General features: G+C 38.7%; 1 long non-coding RNA gene across 1 annotated transcript in view; it reads right to left on the bottom strand.

Annotated features, from left to right (window-relative positions):
- Positions 1 to 216: 216 nt before the first annotated feature.
- Positions 217 to 23,062, bottom strand: part of LOC106836727 (uncharacterized) — a 98,943-nt gene continuing 76,097 nt past the window's right edge. Inside the window, exons 3-5 of the long non-coding RNA XR_011499476.1 lie at positions 17,689 to 17,874; positions 943 to 1,151; positions 217 to 409 (exon numbers count right to left, since the gene is read on the bottom strand). This is a non-coding gene — a long non-coding RNA (uncharacterized lncRNA). The remainder of the gene's footprint in view (positions 410 to 942; positions 1,152 to 17,688; positions 17,875 to 23,062) is intronic.

Below are 23,062 nucleotides of genomic sequence, written 5' to 3'. Positions count from 1 at the left end.
TAACTAGCTCTAGTTACTACTGCTAATAAACTCATCCAAATTGGTTTAAAACATCATTGATGCTTAGGTCTCTGCTAGAAGGAAGAATTACCAAGCAACTGATGTAATGATGCCCAAGATCCAGTAATAAGATGAAACACCTTCTTTTTACTAGGCAAATATGTTGCTTATGCCAGGAATTTCAGCACACATACTGGGTACTCAGTATATACTTACGGATGTGAGAAGAGGCGAGGGAAGGAGAGCCAAGCTCCCAGCCTGTCCAGAGGTTGGAGGTCAGGGTCCTCACCAAGCAGCATCCCAGGGCTGTCACCATTGTCCTGGATGAAAAAGGAGCAGAGGAGATCCACGCTCAGGGCCATGGCCATGGTCAGTCAGTACCAACTGGCTGCATCTTCAGTTTGAGATCCTAGTGCAACAGGTGTGGGCAAATAGGAAGAAATGTCGTTAGAAGAAGCAAAAGCCAAAGAAAGAAAGTACTGAAAGAATCTAGAATGTACGGCCAAATAATTCAGAGAAAATACAGTAGGAAATCAGAAGAACATTTCATTGAATTTTAACAAGCAGCCTCTTTCTCATCTGAGGTGTTTTTTTTCTGCCAGTCATCCATGCAGCAGCATTTGCCACTTTCTGAAGACACCACCCGGCATCTGGCACCTACCGCTGTCACCTGGCCCTACAATATTGCTTAAAATGAAGAACCAGTCACTGAGGGCTTAGGTCATTTACCTAAATATAAACAAGAATGTTTATAAAAAGGATTTGACCAGTGGCATTTTCAAATTATAACAGGATTTGACCAGTGGCATTTTCAAATTATAACAGCTTATGGGCAGAATGCCTTCAAAAGAAATAATTCATTTTCAAAAATCAATAAAGTCTTCAGAGTTCACGAAGAATATTGACATACATTATTTTACCTGAGCCTCCAAACAATCTTACCAAGATGCCTTTTTATCCCTGATGTATAGAAGAGGAGCGTGATGAGACCCAAAGAGCTGGGAGTTTGACGCTAAGTGGGCCAGTGGTTGAGATTCAAGCATGCACATAAAAATCCAATGATAGAAACTGCCCTGCAGGCATGTTGCATGAATTAGCGAGTTGATGGATACAGATGTCCAGACCACAGTACCTGGCAGATCATTGTAAACCTAAAATTGAAGATATTAAGACACTCAGAGTGTATGATTTTAGAAAGTAATGGTTTGTGAGAATCAAAACGGATGAAAGCAGTAGTAAATGAGCGAGGGGAAACAGAAGCAGTAGCGGCGTAACCTGTAGGGGGTCAGTGGGCACAGATGTCACAAGCTAGAAGGGAGGAAAGAGAAATGAAGATATAACCACCATGCAGAGAGTGCAATGACAGTAAATAAGCAGCACTTGTCGTGATAGACCCCCTTTATTAGAGAGCTACCATTCTTAATAAGGAGAGGAAACTTTTCAATACAAGCAAGGAACATGCCAGATCTATAAACATACTTAGTTTGAAACTTATACTTTAAAAGGAATGGTGGACAGAGAGAGGTGGGAAAATCTCCCGGATAATTTGACTTCTTGACGGGATTACAGCTCATCTTCTGCTTCGAATTAACAATGCATTTGCTATATTATTAGACACTTAGATGTGTTTCTCTGGCCACACTTGTAACTGTGTTCTTTCTCACAGGCCTTTGCTGGTGAGAAGAATGAAAAAAGACAGGTAAGGTAAATATAGTCTGTTCTTACACTATAATGCTGTCTGGTAGCACCCCGGCCCTTGATGATTCATACGCAAGTTACATCCCAAGCAGCTAGATCTAAAATTGGACTCTATGCGCTGGCTCGGTTCTTATGTCCCAGTTTGGCAGTGTGTTTCTATAGCATTGCCACAAATGAATGTTATTATTAGCTTAAAGCTTTGGTGAAAGGTGTCATCATCGCTTACTCTTTGAGAAGAGAAGAAAAAAATTTTGAGATTTTGTTTTCAGGAAAAAAACTTGGCAGTTACTAGGTGCCAGGGACTCTGATGGTCATTTCTTATCTTACCAAAGTCTCACAATAAATGTGCAAAGAAGTTATTATTAACTACATTTTAACCTGGAGAAAACCAAGGTTCAGAGAGATGAAAACCTTGTCCAAGCTCACTCAAGGAACCCAGAAACCAAGCCAGGACTAAAACTAAGAACTTTCTAACTCTGAAACGCATGCTCTTTTCATAAATCAAAATGAAATTTTGCTTATAAAAGTCCAAAATTGGAAGTTTTTTCAGTTACCTGCTTGCAAATCATCCTAACATTGAGCACACTCTTGTGTGACTGAGCAATGACAGATTTTCTTGATAGATCTCAAAAAAGCTACTGTCATCACTTGAATGACACCATAAAGATGTAGCAGTCATCATCCTAAAGATACACATGCTAGAAAATTCTTCCTACGCAATATGCAACAGTTACTGATATGGGCATTCCAATGCGCACGTTAAGAAGAAAATATCATAAAGACCTCATTTTAAAAGAGATTACTGTCTTCAGTAATTCCCTGTCTTCCCAAAGGGATGGAAATGGTTCAGATAAACCTCACTGAGTAATCTGAATATTCAGAATGGAATAACCATTCAGATAACAGGAAGACGTTCAGAAACTGTCAAGGTTCCTCTCGCTCGCTAGACTCGTCTGGAGTACTCTTCACCCACTGCAGCATCATCAGTCCTCTTTGTCCGCCCAGCCAACATCTCTTACCTGAATCTGGACCTGAACTGTGCCAATGCCACCACATTTCAGAACCACCACTTAAGGTGCACCTTTTTTTGCCGGTGATTGTGCTAAAGTACGTAACACAGCATCATCACTCATGCTCAATCACTCTGAAAAATGGATGATCTGAATCCCATTTTTCAGATGAAGAAACTTAGCTACCTGAAGTCACAAACCTAACAATTGATGGAACCAGGCAGCAAGTCAGGTCCAGGGCTTTCTGATTCCGAGGTTGATTCTTGTTCTTCCTGCCTCCCTGCCTCTCAAGGCCCACCCGTTGTTCCAGAGCTCTGTTAATTTTTTGTGTCTAGGACTAAATGCATCATTTCTCCTTCAAATTCACCTCTGCTTTCTTTCCCTCCTATCTTCTTATCAGAATGAAGGGCATCACTTATCGACTGTAATATATTTGTATGTTCACTTGTCTCTCTCTTCCATTAAACTCTCAGTTACTTTCGTTTGTCCAGAACCAGTCAGAGAGCCTGACAAATACTTTAAAACACAATAAATATATAAATATTTGTGAAATAAATGATGCTACCCGGTCACATTAGCTAGAACCCCGGGAGTCATCCGAGACTCCTTCCTCTCCTGGCCCCCAAGACCAGTTGCTAATCAAGTCTTGTTCATTCTATTTTAAATGTCTCATGAAGCTGTCTTCATATTTCCATCTTAGTGGCTCCTGGTTTAGTTCTTGTTCCCACCATTCTTCCTTGGATTATTACAGTTTTCTTCTGAAAGATGGAAACACTCTTCTCTCTAAGGTGGCTCCCATCTATAACATTGCCTACCAAATGTGGTCCTGCTCTTCAGTAACTCTGCATTGCCTCTACCATGAGACATGTCTCTTCAAAGCTCTTACTCTTACTTACCACACTAATCTCATCATTGGCTGGCTCTCGTGCTTCCTTGTTTTCTCTCTCCCCCTCTCTCTCACTCTCTCTCTCTCTAACACACACACACACACACACACACACACACACAGCATCCTGTAGCTATCCGAAACTGCTTACAAGCCCCTTAAACCCATGTGCTTTCTCTCCACTGTGTGGTTTCCTGAACACGAAATGCCCTTTCCCCATTTATTTACCTCATAAATTCCTAATTACAAGGCCAGTCAAAGGTTAATAATTTGTCATCCCTTTAAAGTGATAGTCTTCAAACATGTGTTCTCTCACACAGAATTTCTAAGCATTAAAATATGTATATCTAACTTTATATGTTCAAACTATGGAAATCTACTGCCTGCATTAAATATCACCAAGTATTTTATCTTATCTGTTATTATTTTTATATTTCAGTTGATCTGACCCTCAGTACTAGGTAGCATTTATAGCAAAAAAAATATATATATATATGAGATATAAACCAAGAATTTGGGGGGTGGGGGGATGGACAAAATGGGTGAAGAAAGTTGAAAGGTACAAACTTCCAATTATAAAATAAATAAGTCATGGGGATATAATGTACAGCTAATGACTATAGTTAACAGCACTGTATTGCATATTTGAAAGTTTCTAAGACTAAATCTTAAAAGTTCTCATCACAAGAAAAAAAATTTGTAACTATGTGTGGTGATGGATGTTAACAAGACTTATAGCGGTGATCATTTGCAAAATAATATAAACAAATATTGAATCACTCTGTTGTACACTTGAAACTAATATAATGTTATATGCCAATTATACTGCAATTGGTAAAAAAAAAGGATTTTTCACTTGCATTTCTTTGGCCGTCCCCCATCTTGTCAGCAGCAAATGGTAGCTCAAGAGAACACTTAGAAAGAGCATAGAAAGCCAATGGTCAAAGTCTTGGCTGTTGAGTTTCAAAATAAAGACCTGAAACTTGCAGGAATGACAAAGATCTAAAAGGTTTTTATGTGCAAGCACAGAGTTTTCTCTACTTTCAAGTGGTTGCTCGAAAACCCAGCCATAATGTTTATGCCATTAGAGAAATATATAAAAAGATCTCTGATAACGACTAATTAGAATCACTCTTTACTGAAATTTTTACTAAACTTTTTATATTTGGCAAGGAAAATTTTAATTCAAGCTATTTCTTATAAATTATATGCATTTATTTATCTTTCTAGTTTTTATACTTTATTTTGCCAATAGAACTTTAGAAAACAACTCATGAGAAAAATCTGCTCTACTTTGATAGAAATCCTAGCACTCTTATAAACTCTGTTTCTATAAACACACTTGCCCCTTCCCAGTTCTGCCCTTTACCCTGTTAAATTTCACCTGCCTGAAATTTCTGCCCTCTTCCTCTTGGGTTTAAACAAATCTTGTTTGTCTCTCAATATTCAGTTCAAATCCCATCATGTTTTCCCAAAGTCCTCCGGGATCACCTGAGTCTAGAACACCACCTCACTCTCACCTCTGAATGCCCATAGCAACCATTCTCAATGCAGTTCATGGACCACAAATTCCATGCTATTTTGTCATAATTGTTCTCCTCCTTCAACTACTTGAACCACTTCTTAATATTTTTATTATATTCTTTCCAAGAACAGTACTCTTCTGCAAATAGATTAAAAATTTTTGGAGGAAATTGAGTATGTTTTCCATCTTTATATCCACCAGAGACCACATCAATGGTCTGGAAGGAATAAATGCTAAAAACACACTTGATATGGAATTTTATCCTTTGGTGATGATGATAATAATAATAATAATATAATTTATTAAGCATTTACTGTGTGCCAGGTGCTGTGCCAATCACTTCACGTCGATTATCTCCTTTAACTCTCACAACACACTTAGGAATTGGGTTCCATTATTACCTTTATTGTACAGGGGATAAAACTGAGACCTTAGAGGTGTTAAGAAATTTATTCTAGGCCACACAGCTGGAAGTGGTAAAGCCACAACTTTGTTTTATCCTCTATGGTAAATTTCTACTTGTAGGAATCCACATTTAGTCCCAGGTAGACAAAATTTCATTATCTGTTTCCTGATGTCTTTGTTTTAGGAAAAGGATTCTTTACCAATAACAAATCTCCATTCAAAGATGTATATCCCCTGAGAGCAAGGAGAAAGCACCCGGAAATGGGTCCATAAGTAAGAAGTGGATGGTGTTAAAGTTGCTTCATGGTTTTAATGAAGTAACACAAATTTTCAGGGGAAAACTGAATCACAAAAATAGAAAATGTAATGAACCAGAACTCCACAATAAATAATAATAAAGACAAGGACTTCTAAATATTTCATAAATATTAGACAAGGATTTCTAAATATCAGAATTAATGATAACCCTGAAAAACAAATAGGCAGTTAAAAAGCACAAGACAGAATGAAAGAATTATTGTCAACTAAGACACGGTGAAAGAGAAAAATGTTTTTTAAAAAAACCTCCTAATAGGATCTGGAATTGGTGAAATCATCTACAATTGAATCATAACTAAAGAAAGTGAGGACCAAGAGATGAGAAAGTACTTTGAGTGCAGTAGCATCTGTTCCTGGTTTAGTACTTCTGACAGACAAAGAACTCTTACAAATGAGGGGAGTACGAAATGTTTAAAGAAATAAATAGGGTGTCTAATAAGACATTTCAAAGCTATGATGTCCAAAAATGCTTGATCTCCCTCCAAAACCTATTCTTCTTCAATTTTCCTCATCTCAGGAAATACCACTGCCTCTTCCCAGTTCTGCCTTTTTCCTTGATAGAGGTCACCTGCCTAAAATATCTGCCCCCTCCCCTTTTGGCTTTAAACAAATCCTGTTCCTCCCTCAATATCCAGTTCAATTCCCACCATGTTTTCCCAAAGTCCTCCGTGATCAGCCCAGCTGAGAACACCATCTCTCTCGCACTTCTGAATGCCCACAGCAACCATACTCAATGCAATTCATGAGCCATAAAAATTTAGGCCCTGACCCTTGGAATCTTCCTGAACTCTGCTCTTTCTGTCACATCCCACATGCAATGCATCAGTCCATCTGGTCATCTCTTCCTTAGAAACATATCCTGAATCCTATCACTACTCATCATCTTCACTACTTTGACCAAGCACTGTCATATTGTGCCTGGACTATTGCAGTAGGCTCCTAACTGGCATTCCAGCTTCCACCTCCCCACTCCCACCGTTTTCCCCAAAACACACACACGCACGCACACACATGAGCCAGAGTATCCATCTGAAAATATGTCAGATTGTATCACTCTTCAAAATTCTCCAGTGATTTCAATTGCACTCAAGGTAAAAAGCCAAAATCCTTGCTATGGACTACTAGGCCCACCAGTACCCCCCACCACACCTAGCTAATCTTCCTCTTACCACTCTCTACTGCTCCAACACCACCAACAGAAAACCATCACCCTTCCCTCTACTCCAGACACTGGGGCCTCCGTGCTCTTCTGTGGACTTATTACTCCCTCCTCTCTCTACTCCAAGGCGTTTGCACTTGCTAATCCCTGTGCATGGAATGCTCTCAGTTCAGTTCTCCATTTGAATGCCTTAGGGAGATACTCCCTGATCACCCTGTATAAAGTAACATTATCATCCCCACTCTTTCTAGTCCCCTGACCTTATTATTTTTCATAACACTTGTCAATCCCTCACGTATTATTTTTATTTGTTTAATTTCCGTAAACCCCTATTAGATACAAGCTCCCCAAGAGCAAGGATTTTGTTGAGAAGTCCACAAGATGAACAACTACGTATATATCAAAAAACATTCTTAGTTCTCAAAGTTCCAAAACAAGCCTGTGAAAAGAACGTAGATTTTGGTTTGGCGGGTTTGCATTTTTGTCTATGTCTTTGCACTTTTTTAACTGTACTGAATTTAGGGAAATTAATGTCTGTGAGTCTCTGTTTTCTTATCATTAGAAAAGAAAGGGAGTATGAAGGGTGCAATGAAGTAGGACTGATGAGGAGAAAGGCTAGAGATTAAAAGCAGTATTGGTGAAAACATATCCACACAAAAACCTGAACACTAATGTCGGTGGCAGCCTTATTCATAATTGCCAAAACTTGGAAGAAAACAAGACATCCTTCAGCAGAAGAATGGACAAATAAACTGTGGCACATCCAGAGAATGAGCCATTATTCAGTGCTAAAAAGAAATGAGCTATCAAGCCATGAAAAGACATGGAGGAACCTTCAAAGCATATTACTAAGTGAAAGAAGCCAATTTGAAAAGGCTACATTCTGGATGATTCCAACTCTAGGACATTCTGGAAAAGGCAAAACTATGGAGACAGTAAAAAGATTGGTGGTTACTAGGGGTTGGCGGGGAAAGACAGATGAATAGGTGACGTATAGAGAAATGGTAGGATAGTGAAAATATTCTGTATGATACTGTAATGATGGATCCATGTCATTATACATTTGTACAAACAACTAGAATGTACAACACCAAGAGGGAACCATATTATATACCATGGCCTTTGGGTGATTATGATGTGTCAATGTAGGTTCATCAACTGTAACGATATATCACTCTGGTGGGGGACGTTGACAGTGGGGAAGCTATGCATGTGTGGGGACAGGGGTAGATGGGAAATCTCTGTACCTTCCTCTCACTTTTGCTGTGAACCCTATACTGCCCTAAAAAAATAAAGTCTTTAAAAACAAAAGCATTATTAGTGGCTAAAAGTTACTTCACCGAGTTGCTGTGACAATTACATTACTCTCAATAACACCTGTAAAGTATCTAATAAACTGACCAGCCTATTCCAAGCCTTCCATAAATGTTCACCAACACGCGTTTTTTTCCTATTGCTCCCATTTGACTGTCTGTAAATGGGAATATATAGCTGCCTAGAAAGTAAGATCATTCAACACTGTAACCTGAGAGGTATGGAGCACAGTCATTGTTAGTCTACAAACTGAAAGAGAGACAAGCGTGGGCCTGTTGGTTTGCATTGTTTAAAAAAATAATCTACATCTGGGCTGGTGTGGAAAATCAAAATAACCTTGTCAAAAGTCAGATTATTATGGTCTTCAATAGATGACAGGCTAAGTTTTCACTCCCAAAAAACATCTACAAAATGTCAAGGTGTTTGAAGGACCCACTTTCAGGATACTTTTATTTCAGCAAATATGTTTATGTAGATACTATCTATCTTAGTATCTAATATTTCCTGAAAACTGATTATTTGGAAAAAAAATGAGTAGATCCTGTGTCAATAAGCTCAGGCTAGCATCTTTTGCCATCTAACGTTTTAAGAATCTTTGAGCATTTTTTTGATTACAAACCAAATTAAATGCAAACAGTCAAGGAGCACACAGAGACCCCATTATCAAGTCTTTTCTGCCAGCCGAGAGGATGAATAATATAATGAGAAGTGTTAATTATTTGCTCTCCAGCAGCTGTGATTGATTAGTTATGACTGGTACATTTTGCTAATATGATAGAGTACAGCAAATATTGGGGATTGTTATTTTTTCCAGGGCAAAGAAACAATGATCTCTAATGACCTGCTTCATTTGTAGCTTTCTCTACAACCTGCCAGGGTGATGCTAGACCCAGGTTAATCTCTTTACCAAGTGAATTTCCATGTGAATTTCATGGTAGAAGACCCATCATCAAGACTAGTGAGGCGGCCAAGTTTTCAGAGCCCTCTGTCATGGAAAAGTTGACATCTCTCTCTCTCTCTCACACACACACACACACACACACACACACACACTTCAGTTTCTGACTTAACAACGTATAGAACCAAACTTGTGGGGGTACTAAGAAATCCCAGCTACCATATGTACATTGCTTTCTTTCTACTTAAGAATACTTTTTAAAAACGTTTGCCTTTTTTAAACAACCAGACACCTTTTGTGAGTCCATGAGTGGTTGTCCCAGATCCAGTATTAGACTTGAAATCTTTGAACTGAATGCGAAGAGCTGTGAATCATGGCCGTCAGGAAGAAATCGTCACTAGAGCAACATTTCTCAACCTTTTCATCAGTATCATCCCCCTTAAGGAGCCTTTTTAGACATTTTTTTCCTAACACGCCCTCCCATGAAATTTTAATACAGATACACTGTATTCTGATTATGTGCTATGGCCCTATATAGGGCCACAAACCATTGTAATATCTGAGAGGTTTTTTTTGATCCTCCAAGAACCAATCTTCACCCCTTGAGGCAACATCACACCTGTTGAGAATGCCTTCACTAGAGTCTCCATTCTACTTTCTCTTCATCATTCCCGAGATTACATAGTCTCATTTGGACACATGACCTCCTCTTATCTCATATCCCATACAAATTGGTAAACAGGCACACAGCCCCAAGTCTAAGTTCTCCCCCTCAAGGAGGTAGTCAAGACAAGACACATGGTACAAACACACTTTATTCCCTTTATCCACTCCCAAATAACACGGGCTGAATCAGGCTCAAACAACCTCAAGGCAATCTTGAAGGGAGAAAGAAATCTCAAAAAAGCCATGTGCAAATTGTGCTTTGCAGAAAGACTGACTGAGTTTGAGCCCACAGTCTACTTTAGTGAAGTACTTGATTTTTCTGACCTTTAGTGTCCACGTCTATTAAATGGAAATATCAATAGCTATCTCTTAACCATTCATTCATTTAACAAATATTTGTTAGCTTGGTTGAAAGTCCCTGTGAAGACAACCAAAAACACTATTGATCAAAAAAAGATGAGCTTCCTAAACTTACTGCAGCAAGGAAGAACACCACCTTTACAAAGTGTTAGAGTCCCCAAAGGGAGACAATTAAGGAAGGGTATCTATAGGGTTATGGGACCCATGCTGAATGCCCTTAACGTAGTTCTTGAAAAGCAGAGGACCAGTTGGGATTGGGCAAAATTAATGACATAATAGCTTTGGGTTGGTGGTCACAGTCAAGTGAGGTCTTGAAATGAGTGCGATATGTAAGCTGTTTTTCAAAGCAGCCTGAGAAGCAAGCTGTTTTAGTTGGTTCACGGTTTTAGCTTCCTGGAACAAAGAAGAAATCACTTTTGTGTGCTCCCAGTATCATTTAACACGGGAACTGGAGTTTGTTAGAGTTCTCAGTTCCTACAATATGTCAGACATTTATTTAGGCATGAAAGATATAGCTGTAAATAGGTTCCCGGCCTTCAGGAAGCTTCTACTCCAGTATGAAAAATAAACTTTGAATAAGATATCACGTGGATCAAATCTTTTCAAGAAGTGTAGGTTGCTAGGGAAATGAATAAGCAGAGGTGGGTCGTTAATGAGGACAATGTAAGAAAATGTCTTTTTGTAAAATGTCTAGCAGAGTCTCTGCAACACAACAGGAAGGACCCCTGAGGATATCCACTAGCTTCGCAGTGTCTGGGCTTGAGGGTGAATGACAGGATGGCACAGTTTACCATATTTTTCCATTGTGATTTGGAGGGATCTATATATTAAATGATTTAATCTATAGTTATATATAAAATATATATATAATATATAAAAATATATAATCTATTTGTGTCTCTGATGCTCTAAGCTCCAGCTAGGAACTATAGCAATCTTTCACACAATTCTAAGGAAGGCCCTGCCCAACTCTCTGAGTTTGTGAGGACAAGCATAAAATCAAGGAAAAGAAGCTACAAGACTATATTCTAAAAACTATTAGTTCCAGTTAACCCAAATTGTCAGGGATTACAATCAGCAGAAATCCACACCCTGGTTTTAGTAAAGGTTGCATCTTAGTAGGTATGAATATCAGATGTGTATATTTACGAATCATGACTAAATGATTTCTTGACACAAGTCTTTGAAGTCCAGAGGGTCGACCTCCTATACTGTCCATACAGAAAAGCAAAACTCAACAGGAGTTGCAATCTAGAATTACTGAAGCACTAAAAGGTAAATAAATCTACTCAAGAAACCCAAACAGATCCAAGAAAATAGGACAATTTAACTTCGTGGAATTATTGCTTTGGCTCTGTGTATTTTGGCTCAGTTTTAACAGATTCTCTGAACAGATCCGCCACGAGCCAACAAACACCTCCTACTACGTTCTTCCCTCTCAAATCTGGCAGGGCACATGTGCCCTTCTCCCTTCCCTACTAAGACTTTCTCCATCTCCATCATACCCATCTTGGAAACTGCCATCACACCAGGCTCACCAGGCAAACCTGAGCTAATACTCTGGCCCATTGCTTGCTAATATTTTACCCCTAAGTAAGTCATGGAAATTTCCAGATGGTTAACTTTTCTCACCTATAAAATAGGAGTAATAACAGTACACAGCTTGTACAGTTGCTCTGAGGTTTAAACGAGACAATGTACAAACAGAGGTTAGCACAGTATCTAAAAACAGAGAACTATACATCTTGGCTATTGTTATCATTCATTCCTTCAACTCGTCTCTCTGATTTTGTCTGTCCTCGATTGCTGGTGAATCCAACAGAATCTTGACTTGCGTTGCCTCACTTGACACCTTATTGTTTAGACGGCTTTCTCAGTGGTTTTCTTAGCACCAATTTTTCCCTCTTCTTCATCTTTGGCATTAGTAATTAATTATCTTGCCTCAACTTCCCATCACATCAAGTTCCTGGCTTGGACACATTCCTGTGCCTCACTCTTCAGATTTTCTGTAACCTGACTCCATCAAACCAACCTAAACCCTTTGTTAAGTCACAATTAGTGGGTTCCTTTTGGTAGTTTTCAAGAGCAACCAATGGTTAGAGGAAGATGAAGTCTGTAGGGCTCCCCTCCCACAGCCTTGTCACTCGGAGTACACCAGAATGAAAGCAACACTTAGAGTTGACCACTGATCTGTAAATAGTCATCTGACCTGGAAATAGCCATATCACCTCTTCCGTAAGTTCGATGAGGGCCCGTCTCCCTATTCTTTTCCATGTTCCAACTGTGCTCTGCATGAGAAATTCATCTGAAGCAGAGTCTACACTATTCTTTTTCTTCCCAGCTTTATTGAGATATAATTGACACACAACATTGCGTAAGTTTAAGGTGTACAACACGTTGATTTGGTACACTTCCATACTGCAAAATAATTACCACCATAGCCTCAGCTACCACCTCCATCTCGTCGCATAATTATCTCTTTTTCGTGTTGGGAACATTTACCATCTACTCTCTCAGCAACTCGCAAGTACATAAGACAGTATTGTTAACTGTAGGCGCCATGCTGTAGATTGGATCCTCAGAACTTATCCATCCTATAACTGGAAGTCTGTACCCTTTGAGCACCATCTCCCCATGTTCCCCATCCTCGACGCTATGCTAATGGCAGGATTAAATTACCCTTCTGGTCAGAGCTAGGCAACAATATCCTCTGTTGAAGAACTGAACACAAGACAGGTCCAGAAGCCTACACCAAGAGTGCCTTGCCAAGGCACGTGGTCTGTGGGATCTCTGTGCCTTGTTTATGCCCAGCTGCCATGCCCTCATTTCATGGATTGAAAAATAATATCTAATATCTATTGTATTAATGAATTAGGTAACGAGTATTAATTGAAATAAAGATAGTGAAGTTCTCTGCCTGCCTGGGTCTGTGGACTTGGGGCCTCTGCTCAGAATCTTTCCTACACTAACTAACCACCCCTGGCATGCACATTCCTGATTAAGTTACCTAAAATGTTAACTAATTGACCTTAGAGTGTAGGTTAAATTAACTAACTCTTTCTATGCTGAACTATTTTACAGTAAATTGGAGAATTTACTAATAAACATCTAATTTACCTTCCTCTCTTCCCCAACACACGCACTCACCTAGAGCAGGATTTCTCAACCTTGGCACTACTGACATTTTGGACTAGATAATTCTCTGTTGGGAGGACGACGTGAGGATGATAGGATGTTTAGCACACCACTTGAGGTCTACCCATGTGATGCCAGGAGCACCCTCCTCCAGGTATGATAAGCAATGTCTACAGACATTGCCAAATGTCCCAGGGAGAGAAAATCACCCTCACTGAGCACTACTGCTCTGAGCCAGGCTTCCTCCTTGAGGCCATTGCCACCCCCCAGGCTATTTTTCATTCTTTACTTTTGCTTATAGTGGTCCCCAGTCTGAGAAGTTACCTTCTCCACTCTGCTACTCAAAGGTGACCCAGCCTTTAAGACAAGGTAGCTACAAGCACCTAAAAACCCACAAGAAGCTCTCGGAAGAGATTCATTTGGTCCACATAAAGGCAGTTTCCGGATCACTGTGGTCCCCACAGCTCTGGTTATCTTAAAGTTTCCCACTCTGGGGGCAGGCCCTACGGCCGAGTGGTTAAGTTCACGTGCTTCACTTTGGCGGCCCGGGGTTCACAGGTTCGGATCCTGGGCTCGGACCTATGCACCGCTCATCAAGCCATGCTGTGGCAGCATCCCACGTGGAAGAGCTAGAGTGACTTACAACCAGGATATACTATGCACTGGAGCCTTGGGGAGAGAGAAAAAAAAAATTGGCAACAGATATGAGCTCAGGGCCAATCTTCCTCACCAAAAATTCATTTAAAAAAATACAAAAAGAAAAAGTTTCCCACTCTGCCTTCTTATCTCATTTATGTTACCTGCCTGGCTCTGGAAGCATTTACTTTGAAACCTATACCTTAATATTAAGCATAAATCATCCTTCCACAAAATTTTCCACTCAGTATGTCCATACTCACTCCTCCTCCTCTAAAGAAGTTATACACTCCGAACCAAAAGAAAAAAGAAAAGAATTCAACACACTTCTGGTACCAAAATTTTATGCAACTTAATTGGCTCCTGGTGGTCGAAGTAAACTAGTAAACCATGATACACAAAAGTCATCTATTCATTAAAATAGTTGCAGAAACCTCAAATTGTTAGGCTGGCTAAAAAATTATTCATCTGGGTTAATACAGAATATGGGCTGTCTTGCACTGCTTAAAGGACCAAGGCCCACAGAAGACAGTGTTCTTAATAAAAACTCATGTGGGAGTATCCATTTACATAGCAATCTATAAAGCTGTTTGGATTAGGCAAAGGGTACAGGTAATAATTTTTGTAGCTAAAAAAAGTTTTGTAGCTCTCTTAAGTTTTAATAATAAACCCCATATTACATCAAGAACATCATAAAAGCAGATGTTGGCAAAATACAAAGTTAAGCGAATCGTGGCTGTTTCCAGCAAGGCTTAATAAACTTAGCAACAGTTATAACGAATTAATGATTAATACAATCACCGTGAAAATGCAGTAATGTATCTGTGCGCATATTACAAACGTCAGTTAAATCATTTAAAAGTAGTTCCACCTGAAACCAGTTTGAATATGTAAGGAAGGTTTTAAGTTTTCCCTAAAATACAAATGAGATAAACATTTGGTGACATTTTAGTAAAATACCTTTGTATCTTCGTATTTGTTTTATCTCAAAAGTCTTGAACAGTGCAAGAAGTATTTCCCAGACTGAAATAAATATATTAGGAAAACATGTATACATGTTAAGATGTTTGTGAACAATCCAGCTTTTGTAAACATAAATTACATGTGTTTATCATCTTCCTCTTTTCCTTTTCCAACTGAAATAATTCCGCATCTCCTTTTTTCTATTCTTATATCAAACATGTTACAAGGTTACAACACAGCCAGATACCCCTACCGCAAGAAAACCTTTTTTTAGATAATATAGCATTTGTTAATCCTTACAACCACCATGAGAGGTAGTTATATTCAGCTGATAGATTGGAAAAGGAAATCTCAGAGAATTTAAGAATATCGTCTAACTTCTTAAGTGGAAAATTCAGAATCCAAATTCGGGCATATCTGACTCTGAGTCTGTGGTCCTCCAGCTACTCACACAGCTCATCAGTTTTCTCACCCTTAGCAGCATCCTGACTGTGGCGGTCAGTAGTGTCCATCACAGTTCAGTTATTACAGATAATTATTATACTATTATTATAGATAATTCAGTTAGCTATATATCCTAAAAGGTTCTCTTTTAAAAAATATTTTTGGCACTTTATGAGATAACCAAAACTTTAATTGAGAATGTAAAGAATGAATAACCCCTAGTATAAGGTATATATGGATACGTATGGAGATATTACTGTATTTTAGAACACATTAAACAAATGAATAGCATCCATCATATGCATAACATTTACGACAAGTACTCAGTGGATAAAAATGAGGATCTGAATAAACTTCCTTGCCCTTCTTACAGCATAACTGGTGAAACCCTTTAACCAGTATGGCTAAGAGAGAAGTCTCCATTCTGGTCTGGATTTCTCTTTTTGTAGCATCTTCTTTTTCTTTAATGAATACCTCACTATGTATGCGCCAGCCTAGTCTATTATGGAAGGTTGCTTTATTGAGCATAAGGATCTTTCTTTTCAGACTCTAGTTTTTCACATGCTGAAAGTTCAATTATGAGATCTACTCATCACATTCTAATAACACTGACTCATGACTACTCAATGTTTGCCGATCACTATGTTCAATATATTACATTTATTATCTCATAGCACGTTTATAGAACTTTGCGAGATAAATATTTTTACTTCCACTTTTTAGTTGAAGAAACTGAGGTTTACGGGCATTGTGTGAATTCTAACGTCACACAGTTGGGAAATGGTGACCTGGAATTCAGACGCAGAACTAATTCCAAGCTGTATCCTCAACCACCTGCGGTACAGCTGAGGAGGGAACGTTTCTGTAATAACTGGCTTTGCCAAATGGCAGCTGCATGCTTCACAGGCTAAGAAAGACATCCTCTCCCTCTGTTTATGTGGCATTCAAGCTCCGGGTGAGGCAACTACTCCCTGTGCCAAAGGAAAGAACACTTCATTCGGTTCCCTATGAAGCAAAGAGGGCTCATGTATTTTATGGAGAGAAGTACACCTTCCGGATTTATGATCAACTTGAAAATAATCATCCATCGGGCAAACATTTCTTATAGTGCGGCATTAAATGTTCTCCAGTGACAGTGCGCAGGGGATGTTCTGAGTTAATTCTACCTAACTGGAGGTTACATGTTAATCAATTTTATCCATTTTATACAATTTACCTATTTAATTAAGTTATACGACTTAAGTAAGGATCACTTTAAATGAATAATGTAAGATAATTTTAGCTATATAAAATACGTTAACTAAATTACATAGAACTTCGTTTCACCTTAAGTCCAACTTTTCCCAGATTTGAGGATATGAGAGCCTTAAAAATGCTTTAAGCAGGAATTTGAACTTCTAACAGGAAATGTTGTAATTCACATATTGAAAAATACCCTGTCATGTACCAAGATGAAATCTGAACTTTTTGCAATATGCTACATTGAGTTTCCCAAGAAAGAGGAGGAGGAAATCTACCATAATACAATAGACAAGTGGGCGCGTTTTAGCTAAAATCCACATCCTTGGCTGGGGATGAATACATCTACTATTTGCAGTTAAATACTTCCTCTATGTGGAGAGATCCCTGCCCTGGAAGGCATTTTAGAACAGGAAGTACAAAGATCTGATTTTAAGAATAGGGTGCATGAATGACAATTTTCTAAAATTCTTGCCAGGAGGAAGAGAGATGCTAAATATAGACTGAGAAACTCTATCTTATTGGGGAGATTAAATCACACCTGGGTAAACACCTGAAGTCATAGAAATTTCCACCGCAAACCAGTCAACTCTTACATTTTCAAAATTCTGCACTCCAGTGTATCATTTTAGAAGGCACTTCTGTAATCACTGCATCCTTTTCCAACCACTCCTCAAACCCCTCAAATACTACTCTTCACATAAATTGATAGAAAAATTGATTCACTAGCTAAAAGGGGTAATTTATAGAGTAACATACAAACCAGGATAAAATACAGAAAGTCCAAGTAGTCTAAGGAAAAAGAAAGTAGGTATTCTCAAAGTTTCTAATGTTAACTAAACTCAAGTATCATCTAGGACAAATTCTACCACTCACTGTTGCCCTATGACATTACAGCATCTTTCTCCCACACAAACGTATTGGACCTTTACAGCCATTCCTTGGGGAAACCATTATTATTATAATCTCCATTTTATAAATGAGTAAACAATAACTCAGAAAGTTGGAGTGTCTCCTAGGAATCAAACTCACCTTTCAGACTAGATCCTTTGGATTTTCTAAGGCAAGCAAGCCCCATCAAAAATGAGGGTGAATTGGGGGCTGGCCCCGTGGCACAGTGGTTAAGTCCAGCGTACTCCACTTCAGCAGCCTGGGTTCACAGGTTCGGATCCCAGGCATGGACCTACACCACTCATCAAGCCATGCTGTGGCAGCGACCTACATACAAAATAGAGGAAGACGGGCACAGATGTTAGCTCAGGGCTAATCTTCCTCAAGCAAAAGAAAAAGAGGAGGATTGGCAACAGATGTTAGCTCAGAGTGAATGTTCCTTACCAAAATAAATAAATAAATAAATAATGAGCTTGCGTCATTACCCAAGAATGACGATAATCAGTGAGGATACAGGTCAAATAGCACTTTAGGAAACCCAGCTGCTATACTGTATGTAGTGACTATTCTGTGGTTTCACAAAACAAGACCATTTCCACAATCCTTCAGATGCCAGTATAATAGTAACAAAGAGCTTAGCTTGTCTGATTACACGGAACTCTATTAAGTAACATACGCATCCCTCATAGATACCTCTCTCAATAGTAAAGATGTTACTCTCACATTGAGAGGTTTCTAGTTGCAAAGTAATAGTCATTGCCCACGGAAGAAGTAAAAGGATATGCTATGACTTCAGCTTCTTAGCAAAAACGTTATACACACAAGGTTTTTTCATATATTCTAATTCTCCCATCTCCAAGTATGTTTTAGCAATACTAGTAACTCTAAATCCATCAATAGAAATAAAACCCAAAAATAAAATTAAAAATAAAAGTACATTTTTATTTTACAAATCTGATGAAATGGAATTCAAGCCTTATACAGAGATTTCTGGAGCCCCTTGCACCTAAAAAATTATTAATTAGTACTAAGTGGCTACAGTTGCAGAAGAATGCAGCATGACGCTACTCAGCATGATGTATTCTGCAAATGGATCTCCTGGATCTACTGTCTTTTGCAACTTAAACTATGGGTTTGACTAAACCACAAATTAGTACTTTGAAATTGTACATTTTTGCTCCTTTTTAACCTTTTCTACATTAATTACCTCATGTATATTCATACAGTCTTATATGCGTGCACACACACACACACACACAGTTTAATTGCCTAACAACTATTTTAAATATTTTTAAAAGTCAGTGGTTTTCTCTTTAACCTGCTGAACAATTTCACCTCCAATTATCCATTTATCCATCTTCACAGTCAACTTCCAAATCAACCTCTCTCCTTCACTCCAGATGCACGTCTCGTTTTCAGCTGGACCGCTATCCTATGAATGTTCCCAGAAGCACATCAAATGCCTCATATCTTCCAACTCCTCATCTTCTACTCAAATGCAGTCTTCCTCCTGTATTCCACTTTTCATATTATGGCCTCATCATACTCCTAGTTGGCCACATCTGAAGTCTCTGAATTTCAAATCATCTACCTACCCCCATCCTCTTTCACTCTCCTCATCTAATTAGTGTCATGTAATCATTGCTTCCAATTCCACCGTGTCCCTTGAATTCCTTTTCTCATCATTTCCACCGTCAATTCCTTAGGTTAGCCCTCACCATGTCAAGTTTCCTACTAGTCCTCCTGCCAGGAGCTTAGGCCTCTTCCTCATCCCTGTCTGCTTCACGAAGTTACAGGTCCCTCCCAAAAATTAAGATCTGGCCATTACATTCTTCCAAAAATTTGCAATGCTTCCCAACATCCAAAGAATAAGATCCAAATATCTGGTGTTGGTATTCAAGAGCTTTCTCTATGTGGACCCAACACAACTTTTTAGTTGTCCCTCCCAGTCTACTGCTTTTCCCTTGGCCTCTACTGTGAACTACTCATTATTCCAATCACACACTTTCTATTACCTACTATTTCCATTATCTTTCAAGGTATCAGCTTCATTCACTCCTGTCCTTACTTACATCTGGAAATCCTAGTACTGTAATGTCCTCTAACTCTAAACTCTTCCCAATTCCTCCAGTCAGAATGATTGTCTTCCTCCTGTTGCCTTCATTACACTTTGCATCTCCACCATGGTACCTATTCAATAGCACTTTAAATTACATTAGGTTTCATGCAATCCAACAAACATTTATTGAGGGTCTCCTCTGTACCAGGCCAGTACTAAGAAAAACAATATGAGTCAGACAGCATCTCTCCTCAAAAATTTACAATCTAAACCAGAAACTATAGCAGTCAGATTCTTTATCACAAAAAAGATACAAACATGATGCTGTGAAGGCCTGAATGAAGTAAATCTTTCTATGTCCTCCTTTCTCAGAAAAGACCAGGAACCATCGTTCTCTCTCACACGCACGCACATACACAGTAACACACACCCATAACAACACACAACATACACACATACCATTGTGTGTGTCACATAGTAAATATTTATTGAGTGGGATTCTTTTAAGTAACTCAGTAAATTAATCAAAATAGATTCACTCCATGTTATGGACTGAATGTGTCTCCTCAAAAATTCATATGTTGAAATCCTAACCCCCAGAACCTCAGAATGTGACCATATTTGGAAATAGGGCCTTTAAAGAGATGACTAAATTAGAAAACTGTTAGGGTAGACCCCAACCCAATCTAACTGGTGTCCCTATAAGAATAGGAAATTTGGATACACAGAGATACCAGCGATGTGTGCTCACAGAGGACAGACCATGTAAGGACATGGTGGCCGTCTGCAAGCCAAGGAGAGAGGCCTCAAAAGAAACCAAAGCCACTGACACCTTAATCTTGGACTTCCAACCTCCAGAACTGTGAGAATTAAATTTCTGTTGGGTGAGCCACCCAGTCTGTCGTACTTCCTTATGGAAGCCCTAACAAATTAATACACTGCATATCCAGAAAACAGCAGAGAGAAAGGGGAAGTTGACATACAGAAAACTAATAAGAAAATAAGCACAAAAGTGAAAAATGAACTACATAATTGGTATAGGTCTACACATCGTAAAAACAAAAATAATCATCTGATTGGGTGAAGTTTACATAACCAAAGAGCAGAGTTATGATACCATGTGTGTTGAAACATGCATTTGATTAGGGATTTCCAGTCTTTTTGCTACAATGTACTCCCTTATTCTGTATGCCCTACCTTGGGGCCCAAGTATTTGTTGCTATTTGGGTTTGCTTCTTTGCTTGATCAGTCAAACAAAACATATATTATTTTCCTATACATTAAAGAAAATGTGTGTGTGTGCCTACCTGAGTGTATTTTTCATCAAAGTGAAATTAGCTTGACATTTCAACTAATCTATGCAGTGACGCTGCAGGTAAGCACATGATTCCAGTAGATTTTTTAAAACACTGGAAGCAGCTTGAATAACATCAACTTTCTTGAGTGATTAATAGTTTGGATCTCTACATCAAATTTGATTTAATCAGATCACAAAAATCCATACTCTTCAGTGTTTGGCATAGTTTTTTACTAATATAGATCTGAACTTGAACTTTCTTTGAGAGCACATTCTGAAGAAACCTCTTAAGCGGCTTTATGATAACGTGGTAATTTTAAAATTTTTGCTGCCATGACCTTTTAAAACATATACATGACTTTCTGGTTTCTTACCAAAAGTGAGTAAATAAATACAAATCCATTGCTTCATGGAACAACCTATGTTCTAGTATATGCCATAGGAAGAATGTTGAGCAAATTTTATTTATCTGCAGTCAACAAAATACAGTCTTGTGCAACAAATCAGTTGTAAATAAAACTAAACATAACTGACCAAATTAGTGGTATCAAATTACTATGTAGGATTTATCTGACAAACTATCTAGGCTTAAGCACTTATAGTCTATGATTGTGGAAAACAATTAAGCACACCCACTCATAAGAAGTTCAAATCGGAAGCTGAAACTTCATTAGCGCCACGTTCTAGTCACACAGGATGGGTGTTTACGAGTAACAGCTCAACCATGGTCAAAATTCTTAATTGACTCTGTGTAATTCATTAGTTGATGGAATAAATTTTTAAAGGAAAAACAAAACAAAACCTAGACCGCTAAACTTGACATTTTTTGTTCATTCACTTTCTTAATGATAATACTTGGATATAAAGCAACTGATTTCATTGTCACATCATGAATCTATCTTAGACATTAAAGTTGCAAAGAAAATCACGTTAATGGTTAAAGCAGTTTATTCAAAGGATGATGCTCCTCCTGGTTAAGCAGTCAAGTAATAGCGAGAACCTGTAGGGGACCAAATTTCTCCATCTCTAAATGAACCTGTTAGAGCCCCTCTAAGCCTTCTACACATTCTCTGTACAAAGGCACAAAGCCAAGGGGGTAAGAGGGGGCTGAAAGGCAGCCTGCGCTGAATCCCCAGGCCATGTATCTAAAGGCCCTCAGGAGCCCAGAGGAGGTGCCTTTGACTAACTACACAAAGGGGCCCTTTGTGCCCTAGCAGCCCTGAGGCTGTCACTTTCTTCAACCAAATGATGCTAAAAAGTCCACATATTCTTAGAATCCATCCTAACAAATGCCTAAAGAGAACGTGACTCATGAACCAATTAAACCATAGAACTCTCTTAAACATGATTTGAACATAAACAATTGTAAATAGTTTTAAATTTTTGAATAACTATCCTTTTATGAAAGATAAATATTACATTCTAAGAAGTAACCTCTGCCCTACATTTTCTAACATTTTGCAACATACTAATCTTCTCAACACTGGAGGCAAGGAAAGCAATGGAGTATCCTGAAATCCTACCTTCTTTCTATCTATGTCCTCTATGAGAAGAAGCAAATCATAAGCAAAAAAATTAGGATCACAAGACTAAACCATGTGCCAACTGAATATTGAGACAATTTGGAAGTGAGACCTCATGAAAGAAGCAAATAGAGATATTTCTTTTATACTCATTCCTTATTTCAAAATTATTTTTTTAAATTTCAACCAGGTTAATGACTTTAAAAACTTTGCACCCACTTCTTGGATAGTAAAGATATCTGTGAGGTGGAGGAAAAAAGGGATATCTGAATTGCTGCCTTCCATTTATCCAAGGGGCATGTAATTTTTGAGCATTTGCTATATGCTTTGGAGCATGTCTCTTTCTCTGCTCTTCCTCACTGATGAAGCATGTTGCCATGTTATGAACTACAACTGTCGAGAGATAACATGGCAAGGAACTGAGGGTAGCTCCAGCCAATAGCCAGCTAAAAATTGAGATCTTCAGTCCAATAGCCTCTGAGGAACTGAATCCTACTAACAACCATTTGAGTGAGCTTGGAAGCAGTTCCTTCCCCAGCTGAGCCCTGAGGTCACTGCAGCCCCAGCTGACACCTTGACTGTGGTTTTCTGAAAGACTCGGAGCCAGAGGAGCCAATACCACCACAGCTGGATTCC

The sequence above is a fragment of the Equus asinus genome, chromosome 30 (genome assembly GCF_041296235.1).
Source record: "Equus asinus isolate D_3611 breed Donkey chromosome 30, EquAss-T2T_v2, whole genome shotgun sequence".
NCBI classification, from domain to species: Eukaryota; Metazoa; Chordata; class Mammalia; order Perissodactyla; family Equidae; genus Equus; species Equus asinus.
The sequence above is the reverse complement of the archived record's forward strand: the minus strand, read 5'-3'. Positions and strand labels throughout refer to the sequence as shown.